The following is a 13,784-nucleotide window of genomic DNA, read 5'->3' on the forward strand; positions in this document are numbered from 1 at the left end:
GAGTATCGATTTAAAACTATTTTCGTTTGTAAAAGTTTACATCGAGTTTATTAGACGAGAAAGTGAAAAATTTTAATGGATTTTTATTGGTGATATCCAGTTAACGATAAATACAGAGGGTATACTATTTAAATCATTCTGGATATACACCTACACATTTCTTTGTGTCAACTTATCAAGTACATCTTATGTTCTCTATAATCAAGTAAAGTGCTGAAGCAAATTAGTCGATGATAATGTTTAGGAACAATACATTAAGGAAATTATTCTTGAATTTCATTAGAACTTTGACCTTCCTTCAATATAAATTTGCCAAAGATGATTTTGTAGGAAAAAATAATTGAGCGAAAAATTAGCAATAAATTTTATAAGAACTTAATAATCCCATAATGTAAACCAATTGGAATATAGCTAAAAATAAAAAAGACCACATTAGTTTCCTATAATTCAAGGAAACACGTAAAAGTTCATCTCATGTGTAAATAAACGTTGACCTTATCTGTTTCGTCCATTAGATTTAAGTATAGGGTATAAAATCAAATGAAAACAAATCTTTATCTCGCTTGAAAAAATGTTTTCGTAGAATTGCATTTGGCTTAACAGGTTTTTATTTTATCAAAATTGCATTTCGTTGTCTATTACAGTAAAATTAAAATGTAATACAAGAAAATTAACAATAACAGCATGTTAAGTATTTAAAACTAAATCAATTACACAGATAATATAAAACTGTAAATACTACAAGTATGTCATCGACTGGATAAAGACAGTTTCATATTCATGAATTATACTCTAAGTATGTAAAGAATTATTTATTATTAAATGTAATGAATTATTAAGGTGACGGCATTGTTGTTTTATTGTCTTGGAAAATAATGTGAACCATCAAATATGTTGATGGGGATAATTTCTAAATAAATATTATTTGTACGTAATGGTTTCTTCCGATCCTAAATTTACCCTCGAGATCTTGTATTATATTTACTTTTTAAATCTAGTTCAATATTGTTTCATACAGCTAAACTTTGGAGTTTACTTAAATTTCAGCATATCGAGAGCTACCCTCCAGACCTTGTATTATATTCATTTTTGAAATCCAGTTCAATATTGTTTCATAAAGCTAAACTTTGGAGTTTCCTTTCCACTTGTTTTCTCAAATTCATATGACCTTCCACTTCCAAAAAAGTATTTTAAAACTGGCTTCAAAAAAAAAAGAAAAAAAATTCAGCCGCTTTTTCTTTCGTTTTGTCTTATTTCGTTATTCACATCCTAGCTGTGTATGAGAGAGAGAGAGAGAGAGAGAGAGAGAGAGAGAGAGAGAGAGAGAGAGAGAGAGAGAGAGAGAGAGAGAGAGAGAGAGAGAGAGAGAGCAGATGAGGCATGGTGAATCGCGCGAGTGCGTACTTTGGCTGAAGATTTAACACTGATTTAAACAATCAACGTGTTATCATTGAAAACCGAAATATCCTAACAACTTGAAATCCAAGTATGATGACAATGTTCCCAAATATCCTTAAGCCTTCTTGAAATATTGAATGTTTGACCACTGATATTGGTTGAAATGACCATTAGCCGTTGTGTTTTGTCTCATAAAATTTACATAGAATTCCTGAGGTGGTCATTTACCAAGACAGCAGATATCTCTGTTGTTGGAGTAAAACAGTCTTGGTAATGTAAACTATTTTGTTAATAATACAGAGCCTGGCTGTCGTGAAATAAAAAAAAAAATTCTATAAAAACTCTGGCAATATAATTTTACAACTATTATCCATTTTAAAAAGTAATAGTTAACATCTTATCTTTAAGGCAACTAGTCACCTCTTGGCTGTACCTATGATTGCCCTCACTTCTTTATCTCTCAGCTACAACTCCCAGAACTCAAAGGATGTACAGAACGAAAGACAAACTAACGAACAAAGCCAACTAGGCTGGAAATGACCATGTGGAATGCCATAGTTCATTCATGGCATTTCAATTATGGTCAACCCAAAACGAGATATATTATTGTATTCATTACTAATAACGTCCCGGGATGACACCATAAACTTATAGCACGAGATTAAAGGTAAAAATCAAAATAGATACTTCGATGCATAGTAGTCCCATGCAACGTTGTGGAAGAAGAGAAGACATGTTTTTCATACAAGAGCAGTATTTAAGACACAAAAGACCCTACTGTCATTCACATATTCATTGCAGTTATGCGAGCGCTTTGCAGAAAAGAATATATATGAGGAATCCTTTTAAAATTTTCCAAAGCCACAGTTATTAGTTGTGCTTAAAATATTTCTAGTATGCAGTTTGCTACGGGTGTTGCTAATGCATTTAAAGTGAGCACTAAAGCCAACTCAAGTTAGCCAAGACTCTTGACTGATTTATTTAAAAAGACAAATTTTACATAAAAAAGAAAAAAAAATAATAGAAAGATCGGGAGTTCAACCAACCTCAAAACTGGATTTTCAATTTTATAATCATGACTCTGACGGAAAGTAAAAAAAACATACTGGGCGTATGATGAAGAAAATACGAAAACTACGTTAAGCATAAAACAATATTATTATAAACATGAAATTAAAATCTCCTTAATCGTTAATTTATTTTATTTGGCTTAATTAAAAATCAAAACTAATCTAATTAACATAACTATGAAGTAATAACAAATATCAGAATTACCGTAGCCCTATTTTCCCTGCTGGGTTAAAAAGCTTTCAGTAACCAAGGCTCAAAGTGAATGTCCTTAATTATCTGGTCGATATTTTTCCCCGCTGGGGATTAAGGCCCATCTCACATCTAATCCTGTTCGTGTTAAGGAAGGAATTAGCCAAAAGTTAGTTTAAAGTTTGGAGAAATTTCTAAAGACTTTTAAAGGGGAGAATAAAAAGGAAAAGGATATGGGTTAAACTTTTTAGTCTTGAGACTTTTAATGAATTCTATGATGAGGTAGTCAAATTCATGTGATTTTGTTAAATTAATATCTACATTATGTTAAAAGCAATCTGGTTACTTTTACGATGCTTTTTTTTATTTCTTCCAAATTTACCATTCTTTTTTCTCACTTATTCCTATTTCTTCTACTTCTAAACTAAGGATTCCAATTTCAATTTGTTGGTTGATATTCTCAAAACATTCCCTCTTTTAATAAAAAGTCTCTGACTGCAGGGTATGGCAAGCGAACCCTACTGTTGTTCGTTCGTTTGTTCTCTCTCTCTTCTCTCTCTCTCTCTCTCTCTCCTCTCTCTCTCTCTCTCTCTCTCTCTCTCTCTCTCTCTCTCCCGTGCGTCATTCGATAGAAAGGGCAAATATGCATTGATATGTTCAGGCCAGGGAGAGAGAGAGAGAGAGACACAGAGAGAGAGAGAGAGAGAGAGAGAGAGAGAGAGAGAGAGAGAGAGAGAGAGAGAGAAAGAGAGAGATTCAACAAGCATGGAGATAGCGGCATCGAAGATAATATTTGACAGAATCGTTGCAAAGGTGATACCAAGACCTACAGAAAGTGTCATCAAATGGCAAACATGGCAAACGAATCACCAATATTTCTTTAGTCCCTAAAATTCCCTCATTTTAGCCTTTTCCAACGTTTTGTTTTAGACTAAGTTCTAAGGTTTGGATTCCATAGTATATATATATGTATGTATGTATGTATGTATGTATGTATATATATATATATATATATATATATATATATATATATATAGTATACTGTATATGTCTGTGTGTGTAGAGTAATTGGATTCCTTTTAAGTTCATGATAACAATTTTCTTAAATATTTACAGGACTATTCCAAAAATATTGTATTTGCATATGATGAGAGAGAGAGAGAGAGAGAGAGAGAGAGAGAGAGAGAGAGAGAGAGAGAGAGAGAGAGAGAGAGAGAGAGATTCATGCAAGGCTGTGGAAGCCAGCTAAAAGGAGTAAGTCATATAAGCAGGAAACGAAATATTAAGGTATGCAGCATCTAATGGACAAAGGCTTTTTGAGCGGAGTCATGCTATAAAAAGAGGACGCCTAGAAACAAGCAAAGAGCGCCACAGGCGGATGTGGGTCTGAGTGGTGTGGGGTTGGAGGTTGCTGACTCTGCTCAGAAAATCCTGTTTACAAGGGGACACTAAATTTTGGATCAGGCCCTTAGGAGTGGTGGGCATGTATACAAACCTAGTAAAAGGGAAAAGTAAGGATATAAACATATGAATATTAATAAAAAAAAAAAAAGGTATGAAAATTAAATGAGGTGAATTTAGAAACCTGCACACAATTCGATGAGTAGATAGTAAATATTAAAATAGACAGATGCAAATGGGTAAGTGGTCATGGATACATTTATACACGTTTGTAGTATCAGGTTGCTACTCGGGATATTTGAATCTGAAGCGAAAGTATAATAGTATCAGGTTGCTACTCGGGATATTTGAATCTGAAGCGAAAGTATAATAGTTTAAAATCTACTAAGTCTGCAAAAAAAAAAAAAAAAAAAATTACCGGTTTCATTCAGCTCATTGAGATGAATTTCTCCTTCATTCAATTATTGAAAAATAAGCGTCCTACCCTAAACATTGTATGGATTCTTAGATATTCCAAACAACGGTCACAACCACATTCATACTTTCTCAGCTGAATCATGGGCGTACCACAGTGGTGAAAACTTCCACAATACGAGTAGCTCACTACGCTTAAGCACAAGGATAGAAAATCTAAATATAAAAAGGAGTCCATAATATTCCAAGAGCTAAAACTCTTAGCTTGTTAGACAGGGGAAAATATCGTAGTTCTCCTAGAGAGGAGTACGATAAAATGAAAGAATGGGAGAAATAAAAGATGGAAAACTGCTTGGTGATTAGAGAAACAGGAAGCATAGGAAATAATAAACATTGGAAAAACGTAAATCTAAGAGAGAGAGAGAGAGAGAGAGAGAGAGAGAGAGAGAGAGAGAGAGAGAGAGAGAGAGAGAGAGAGAGAGAGAGAAATTAATTCTTTTAATATATATAGTTATGAAATTTATAACCATAAGAATGATAACACAGAAAGATTCTTAAGATTATTCTACCAAGTATACGGTAGTGAAAAAGATGCCGATTTCGCTTTGTCATACAGCCAACCCTTTTCTAACTGCTCATTTACAATGAAGAAATATCTCGATAGATTATAGAATTGGTTTATTAGCAAACTAATTATTTCTACTTCAAACGAAAATCCCACAAGAAACTAAAAGAACAGAGGCAGAAAAATTAAAAGCGACCTAAACAAGGAACAAACTAAATGATTTGCTTGCTTGCAGAGTTCCAGATACGACAACGGAATTTTCGGATGTGGTGCCCAGCAAGGAAAGAATCTTGGAAACACAGGACGACCAGTCGGTGTGACTCTCAGGAGTTAGTTTGGTTCCTTTGCATAGTTTCGTGGGGCTGCTGCACCAAAGCCGGTCTTATAATTCAACCTAGATCCAAAGCTCATCATTCCCAATCAGGTAGAAGGAAAGAACCTTTCTGATTGTTGACCTTACTAATGGGCCTTTAGATCCAGAATGAAAACGAAGGAGAGGTGCTAACTCAAAGTCCTACTAATGGTTCTTCAGGTCTTTACAGGCAATTCTTCCATGGAAAGTTTTCCTAAGTACTGGTAACGATCTTCCTGTTACAAAAGGAAGACGGCGAGTACTGAACCATCTTCCATCAGAGGAATGACAAGTAATGCATGGTCAGCCATCAAAGAAATGCCAAGTAACGTGTGGACTGCTACCTAAGAAACTACAAGTAACAGCTGGTCTGCCATCAAAGAAACAGCAAGTAACGTGTGGTTGGCCATCAAAGAAAGAGCAATTACCGTACAGTCTCCCATCAAAGAAATGGCAATTTCCATACGGTCCTCCATCAATGACCTGGCAATTTCCGTTTGGTCTGCCATCAAAGAAACGGAAATTTCCGTATGGTCTGCCATCAAAGAAAAAGGAATTTCCTTACGGTCTGCATTAAAGAAACGGCAATTTTCATAGGGTCTGCTAAAAAAAAAAAAAAGCAAGTAAATGTATGGTTTGACAGCAATATTCCTACGGTCCACCTTCGAAGAAACAGCAATTTCTGTACAATCTTCATTAAAGAAACTTCCATTTCCGTACAATCTCCCATCAAAGAAATGGCAATTCCCGTAAAATCTTCGTCAAAGAAACGTCAATTTCCATACAGTGTGCCATCAAAGAAACAGCAATTTCTATACAATCCTCATCAAAGAAACGTCAATTTCCGTACGGTCTGCCATCGAAGAAATGGCAATTTCCGTACAATCATCATCAAAGAAATGGCAATTTCCGTACAATCTTCATCAAAGAAACGTCAATTTCCGTAGAGTCTGCCATCAAGGAAAAAGCAAGTAGCATGCAGTCTGTGATCAAAGATAGAGCAATTTCTGTATAATCTGCCATAAAAAAAAGAGTGGCAATTTCCATACGGTCTGCCATGAAAGAAACCGCAATTTCTATACGGTCTACCATCAAAGAAACGTCAAATTCCATACAGTTTGAATCAAAGAAATGGTTCTATCAAAGAAATGGCAATTTCCGTATGGTCTGCCATCAAAGATACTGCAATATTTGTATGGTCTGCCATGAAAGAAACAGAAATTTCCTTACGGTCTACCATCAAAGAAACAGCAATATCTGTACAGTTTGCATCAAAGAAATGGTTCTACCATTAAAGAAACGGCCATTTCCGTAAGGTCTGCCATTAAAGAAACGGCCATTTCCGTAAGGTCTGCCATTAAAGAAACGGCCATTTCCATAAGGTCTTCACCAAAGAAACGTCAATTTCGGTACAGTCTGCCATCAAAGAAATGCTAAGTAACATGCGGTCTGTCATCAAGGATACGGCAATTTCTGTATGATCTGCCATTAAAGACATGGCAATTTCCTTATGGTCTGCCATCAAAGAAACTGCAATCTTCTTATGGTCTGCCATAAAAGAAACAACTATTTTCGTACATTCTACCATCAAAGAGTCGGCAACTTCCATGTAGTCTGCATCAAAGAAATGGCAATTTGTGTATGCTCTGCATCAAAGAACGGTGGTTTCGTAGGTCTGCATCAAAGAAATAGCAATTTCCATACAGTCTGAATCAAATGAACGTTAATTTCCGTACAGTCTGCCATAAAAAAAAGAAAAAAAAACGGAAAGTAACGTTTGGCCTGCCATCAAAGATACGGCAATTTCTGTATCATCTGAAATCAAAGAAAATGCAATTTCCTATAGTCTGCCATTAAAGAACCGGCAAGTAACGTGTGGTCTACCATAAAAAAAAACAGCAATTTTCATATGGTCTGCCATCAAAGAAACGGTAATTTCCATTGAGTCTACCATCAACGAGACGGCAATTTCCGTATGGTGGGCCAAAAGAAAGTAAAATGTGGTTTGCCATCAAAGAGATGGCAATTTCTGTACGGGTTACCATTAAAGAAACAGCAATTTCCGCAAGGTCTAACATCAAAGAAACAGCAAGTAACACGTGGTCTGCCATCAATGAATCAGTGATTCCCATAAGATCTGCATTAAAGAAATGGCAATTTTCGTGCGATCTGTCATCAATGAAACGGCAAGTAATGCATGGTTTGCCATCAAAGAAACAATAATATTAATACCATCCGCCATCAATAAAACAGCAATTTCCGTACAGTCTGCATCAAAGAAGCGGGAATTTCCCTATGGCCTACCATCAAAGAAACAGCAAGTTACGTGTGATCTGTCATCAAAGCAACAGTCATTTCGTATAGTCTGCCATCAAAGAAACAACAATTACCGTGCGGTCTGCAGGGTAAGTCCTCAAAGAAACGGCAATTTCCATATGGTCTGCATCAAAGAAACAGCAAATTCCATACGGTCTGCCATAAAAAAATGGCAATTTCCGTACGGTCTGCCATCAAAGAAACAACAAATTCCTTACAGTCTACCATCAAAGGAACGGCAATTTTCATATGGTCTGCCATAAAAAAATGGCAATTTCCGTACAGTCAGCATTAAGGAAACTGCAATTTCCATATGGTCTGCCATCAAAGAAACGGCAATTTCCATAGAGTCTACCATCAATGAGACGGCAATTTCCGTACAGTGTGCCATCAAAGAAAAGCAAGTAGAATGTAGTTTACCATTAAAGAGATGGTAATTTCTGTACGGGTTACGATTAAAGAAACGGCAATTTCCGCAAGTTCTACTATCAAAGAAACAGAAAGTAACACGTGTTCTGCCATCAAAGAACCGGTGATTTCCATAAGATCTACATCAAAGAAATGGCAATTTTCGTACGATCTCCCATCAATGAAACAGCAAGTAATGCATGGTTTGCCATAAAAAAAACAGTAATATTAATACAATCCACCATCAATGAAACAGCAATTTCCGTAGGGTCTGCCTTCAAAGAAACGGCAATTTCTGTACGGTCTGCCTTCAAAGAAATGGCAATTTCTGCACGGTCTGCCTTCAAAGAAACGGCAATTTCTGTACGGTCTGCCATCAAAGAACCGGCAATTTCCATATGGTCTGCATCAAAGAAACAGCAAATTCCACACGGTCTGCCATAAAAAAGATAATGACAATTTCTGTACAGTCTGCATTAAGGCAATTGCAGCAATTTCCATATGGCTTGCCATCAAAGAAACGGCAATTTCCGTACAGTCTACATCAAAGAAACAACAATTTATGTATGATCCGCATCAACGAAACAGAAATTTTCGTACAGTCTGCCATACATGAAACACCAATTTCTATACGGTCTACCATCATTGAAATGGCAATTTCCGTACGATCTTATAAGTAATATTGGCATGATCTATATTGTACACTCGGTCAATTGTCTTGACACTATGACAACGAATCTGTGAGAGTGGGTGGATGGGACACATATATAATATCCATATGCATATGAAGTCCATCTGGAAATACAATTGGAGATCATAACAAGCAAGTGGATATAGAATAATCATGGGAGCCGGAAGCAGGGTATAATCCCAAAGCAATCCGAGATACAGGCGACACCAAGAAAATAAGGGTAGTTCATATAATATACTGTAAATTCATAACAAATATGGCATTTATAATTGTTTCGATTACATTGAAAAACGCCTCATGATCATTTTTATACGCTTTTGTATCGCTTAAGGAGAAAGAGTAATAAATAATCAGCAAATACATAATACGATAAAGGCATGGAACTCCTTTTGTTTTCAATAAGAAAAAAGTCTACGCTAGTACAAAAATCAGTGCCTTTTATTGATATTTAAAAAGATGTAAGTTCTATCAGTCAATACATACGTATATCCATATCAAGTTATATAACGTACTATTCCCGGATAGTTTACAAGAAATTTCCTTATAGAATATCAACACCGGATTTCTTCCTAATTTCTAGAAGATAATCTTTTTAATTTGTGTTCTTTTTAACTTGTGCAGAAAAAAAAAATAATCTCTCAGCTTAATAATCAGTTACTAACCACACAATTCCTTATCAAAACCTCTAATTGAAAGTTATAAAAGCAGCCATTGCTGGCACCATTTAAAATCCAAGCCAATACTTCATCTCCAAGTTAAAGCTTAATATCTTTGAACATAATGAATACATCATTTTATTGCGTTCTTACACTTTATCTGCCTGATTATACTCACACTCTTGTTTTTAAGTATGGAAGTCATTTGCCTCAATAGATGATTGAGTTACATCTATTGTCATCCAAGAAATTAAAGACCGACATTCTTACAATTGAAAAAAATAAACTCGGAGAAAACTTTTATATGTTCAAATCATAATACACCATATAGCCAGAAAGGTATTACGCAGATTACATGAAGTCTCTCTCTCTCTCTCTCTCTCTCTCTCTCTCTCTCTCTCTCTCTCTCTCTCTCTCTCTCTCTCTCTCTCAGCTGAGGGCTAAGCACGCTCAGACCACAACCTGAGTGACAAATGTTTGACTTTCGAACCTGATGACATGTGACGAACTTGGTTGTTACCTAAAATCAAGTCTGCCTCTCTTGGTCAAAGCAATTAAGCCATAGAGAGCAGAACGGATATTAAAACTCAGGACGTGAGGTAATATGTAGTTCCAATTAATCAAGTGTTTATGGTTTTCTTCTGAACGATATTCTAAATCGGAAAATATGTTAAATTAATCCTATTTCTTAACAATACTTATATGGGTAAATATCTAATCTATCTAGGTTTTATTACGATAATTAAACAGAAAAATATGTAATTCACCTATTTTTTTTTTCTTACGGTACTTGAATGGGGAAATATGTCTAATTTATCAAATTGATACTTTTCTTGTGGCATATTTGTAACTAAAGGTAAAAAAGAAAAACACACGGAATCCCAAATCCAATGAAAAACTATTTGATTCCACCACATTCGCACGTCAGGTAAAATGCACTTATCAGAAATGTTCAACTTTAAAGAGGAAAATCGTTCTTTACAGATATTGTTCTCGCCCAAGGGCAAAATGAAATTGATATCTCCTCTTCCTTTCATTCTTCATGTTTACACAGATTCTGAGAAAACAAATCCATGAACTACTTCATTAATTTTTCTTGATACTCTTGTAATATTGGGAAAAAAATTGTAATACCGAATTACTGCTTTATAAAATATCTTTACCTTTTTAGTACCATTTTTTAATTGTATTAAGGAAAACCCTGCGTGTTAATATGAAATTTCTCAAAATAATCTAATATTACATCATTTTCAACTCAGTATTTGCTACCCATAATATGTGTTTACAACTATTTTCAATATTTTCATATAAATAGATAAATAAATAAACATTACAGCATACGCATACCTAATTATCAAGGCAAAATAGACATCAGAAATAATAATAATAATAATGATAATAATAATAATAATAATAATAATAATAATAATAATAATAATAATAATAATAATAACAAATCTTTAAAGATGCATAAAGTTGCCCCATAAAAAAATCTTCCGAACTGTAGGATGTGAAACGAGAAATTGTTCAGCGAATGTCAGAAACATCCAGACTATGTAATTGGGATAGCCAATATCAACGCTAAAAGGCATGATCGATAATTCAGTCCTCAAGTGAGGCGCCTGCGAGAACTCTAACAAGGTCATGAGAAAATCCCTGGGAGGAAACTCAAATATCAAAGATCAAAATACATTCGAAAGGTTGTCCGATACATCGAATCTGAATGTGAAATTAAATTTCTCAAGAAAGAAAACTATAAAAATACCATATAGACAATTCGTGTGCCCATGTCAAAATCATATCACATAAGAGAATTATATTGATTAAAAAGATTTAGTGAACCATTTAGTCCAAGAAGGTCGTATCTTCGAAATATGAAAAATGTAATGATGAAGGATGAAAGATAATTACATTTAGAAAAATAATAATGTGCATATATATATATATATATATATATATATATATATAATTATATATATATATATATATATATATATATATATATACTGCATATATATATATATATATATATATATATGTATATATATACAGTATATATATATATATATATATATATATATATATATATATATACTGTATAACATTAAAGGCATGAAAAGAAACAAAGCCACAGGAGAAGATGGTCTACCAATGAATTCAATAATAGATGAAGGAGATTCCATAGTAGTAAAAGTCACTGGAATTTACACAAAATGTCTGCAAGAATGCTCTATACCTACAGCTTGGGAAAAAATTATCATTATACTAATTCCCAAAAAGGGAGACACAAAAGACTTGATAACATTACTATCCAATAAATTTACTCCTCGTAATATATAAAATGTTTACAAAAGTTACATTAAGACGAATAGAAAGACAGCTAGACTTTAGAAGTGGGTGTTCAACAATTGACCATATAATGTAATTAACCCAGTAATGCAAAAATCAACGAGTAAGGCAAACCACTATGTATGGCATTAATAAACTATGAGAAAGCTTTTATTCAGTCAAAAGCTCAACAGTAATAAATACACTATTTTGTCCATGAAGGACCTGATGACCAAAGTTGACGTCCTTACGGACAGGCGCTTCCCTATATTCAAGACCTCCATCAATGCCGCCACTCCTAACGAAGAGAACAACTGTTCAACATCGACTGAAGCCAACGTGAATGCAGTAGGACACAAATGCCTACTCCGTGACGTGCCAGAGCAGCGACTAAGCCACCCACCACCAACCACTAGCTGACTCTCCAACCAACGACCTCTACAGCCACTTACTGATGCTCATCAGCCGGAGTTATGATACTACCACTCCAGTTTCGGGGTTGCTGCGAGGAAATGTGCGAACAATTGTCAGGAGCCAAAAAACGTGTAAGTAGGCCATCACTTGTTGTGGTGGCATCTCGTCACTAATCTTTACTTTTTACATGATGCAAGTACAAGTGTGCAATTTTTGGTAGCCGCAGGTGCTGCCAGTCTCTTCTACCGAGGCCACTCTCCAGGATACAACATAGCCTGTTCAAGTCTGCCGACATCCGCTTGGTAGCTGCCAACAGATCTGCGATGCCCAACCACGCTTATGAAACCTCATATTACTGTTGGATGCACTAAATATAAAAGGAAGTTTCTCGTTGCTGACGTCACATAGCCAACCCTCAGTGCAGATGTCCTCTCACAATTCCACCTCTTGGTTAATGTCACTCACTGACGATTAGTCAACGCAGACTCTTACACACCAGCACTTCTTTAACCCGCCCCTTCGATCTCGCTCTCCACATCAACGCACCCACAGATGCTTACGCCCACCTCCTCACGTCGTACCCTGAGGTCTTTCATCCAGAACTTTGTCAAACGCACACAGTATTTATTACCATGTCAAAAAGACAGGGCCTCCAGTGATACCCAGATTCAGGCATCTGGTACCAGACCATTTGGCAGCCGCTATACAAACATTCATCAAAAAGCAAAATATTGGTTTTTGCCAAAAGGTCTCAAGCCCATTATTGCCACACTTACAAGAAGTCCTAAAGAAAGATAGCTCTATGCATCAGTGTGGGGATTACAGGTGCCTGAACATGCAAACAGAACCAGATCACTTCCCCCTCTCAAACATTGCCGACGTAACCTTTTCTCCATGTTTGAACTCTTGAAGGGGTATTATAAGATGATCATGAACCCAAAAGACATCCCCAAGATAGACATCACCAACCACTTTGGTATGTACACCTTTAATTACTCCTGTTTTGGTCTTCGTACTGCTGGGGCCACTTTTCAACTCCTCATGGATGGCCTCTTGAGGAACCTCCCCTTCTGTGTATGTTACGTGGACGACAAACTTGTGTTCTCTTCCTTCAAAGAGGAACACTTCCGTCACCTACGCATCCTGCTCGTCAGCCTACAATAGAACGGCCTTGCAGTTCAGTATGACAAGCGCACCTTTGGTACCAAATAAGTATTTTTCTTAGGGCACCGCATCACTTCTGAAGGAGTCCACTCCCTCCCTGAGAAGGTAGCAGCTATTCAGAACTTCCCCACACCCTAGACTTTCAAAGAACTGCAAGACTTCTTGGGCATGATCAACTATTATCATCATTTCCTGCCAGCCATCTCCGCCACTCTTGCCCCCCTCTATGCCTCCCTCAAGGGCAAGCCAAAAGACCTGAAATGGGGTCCCCTTTAAGAAGTGGCCTTCTGCAACGCAAAGGATGCACTATCAATTTCTGCTCCTCTCACTTTTCCCGTGCCACATGACCCTCTCCTTCTCTTCACATATGTCAGCAACATTGCTATTGCTGCACTACTCGAGAAAGTAGTCAATGGC

The sequence above is a fragment of the Palaemon carinicauda genome, chromosome 16 (genome assembly GCF_036898095.1).
Source record: "Palaemon carinicauda isolate YSFRI2023 chromosome 16, ASM3689809v2, whole genome shotgun sequence".
Lineage (NCBI taxonomy): Eukaryota > Metazoa > Arthropoda > Malacostraca > Decapoda > Palaemonidae > Palaemon > Palaemon carinicauda.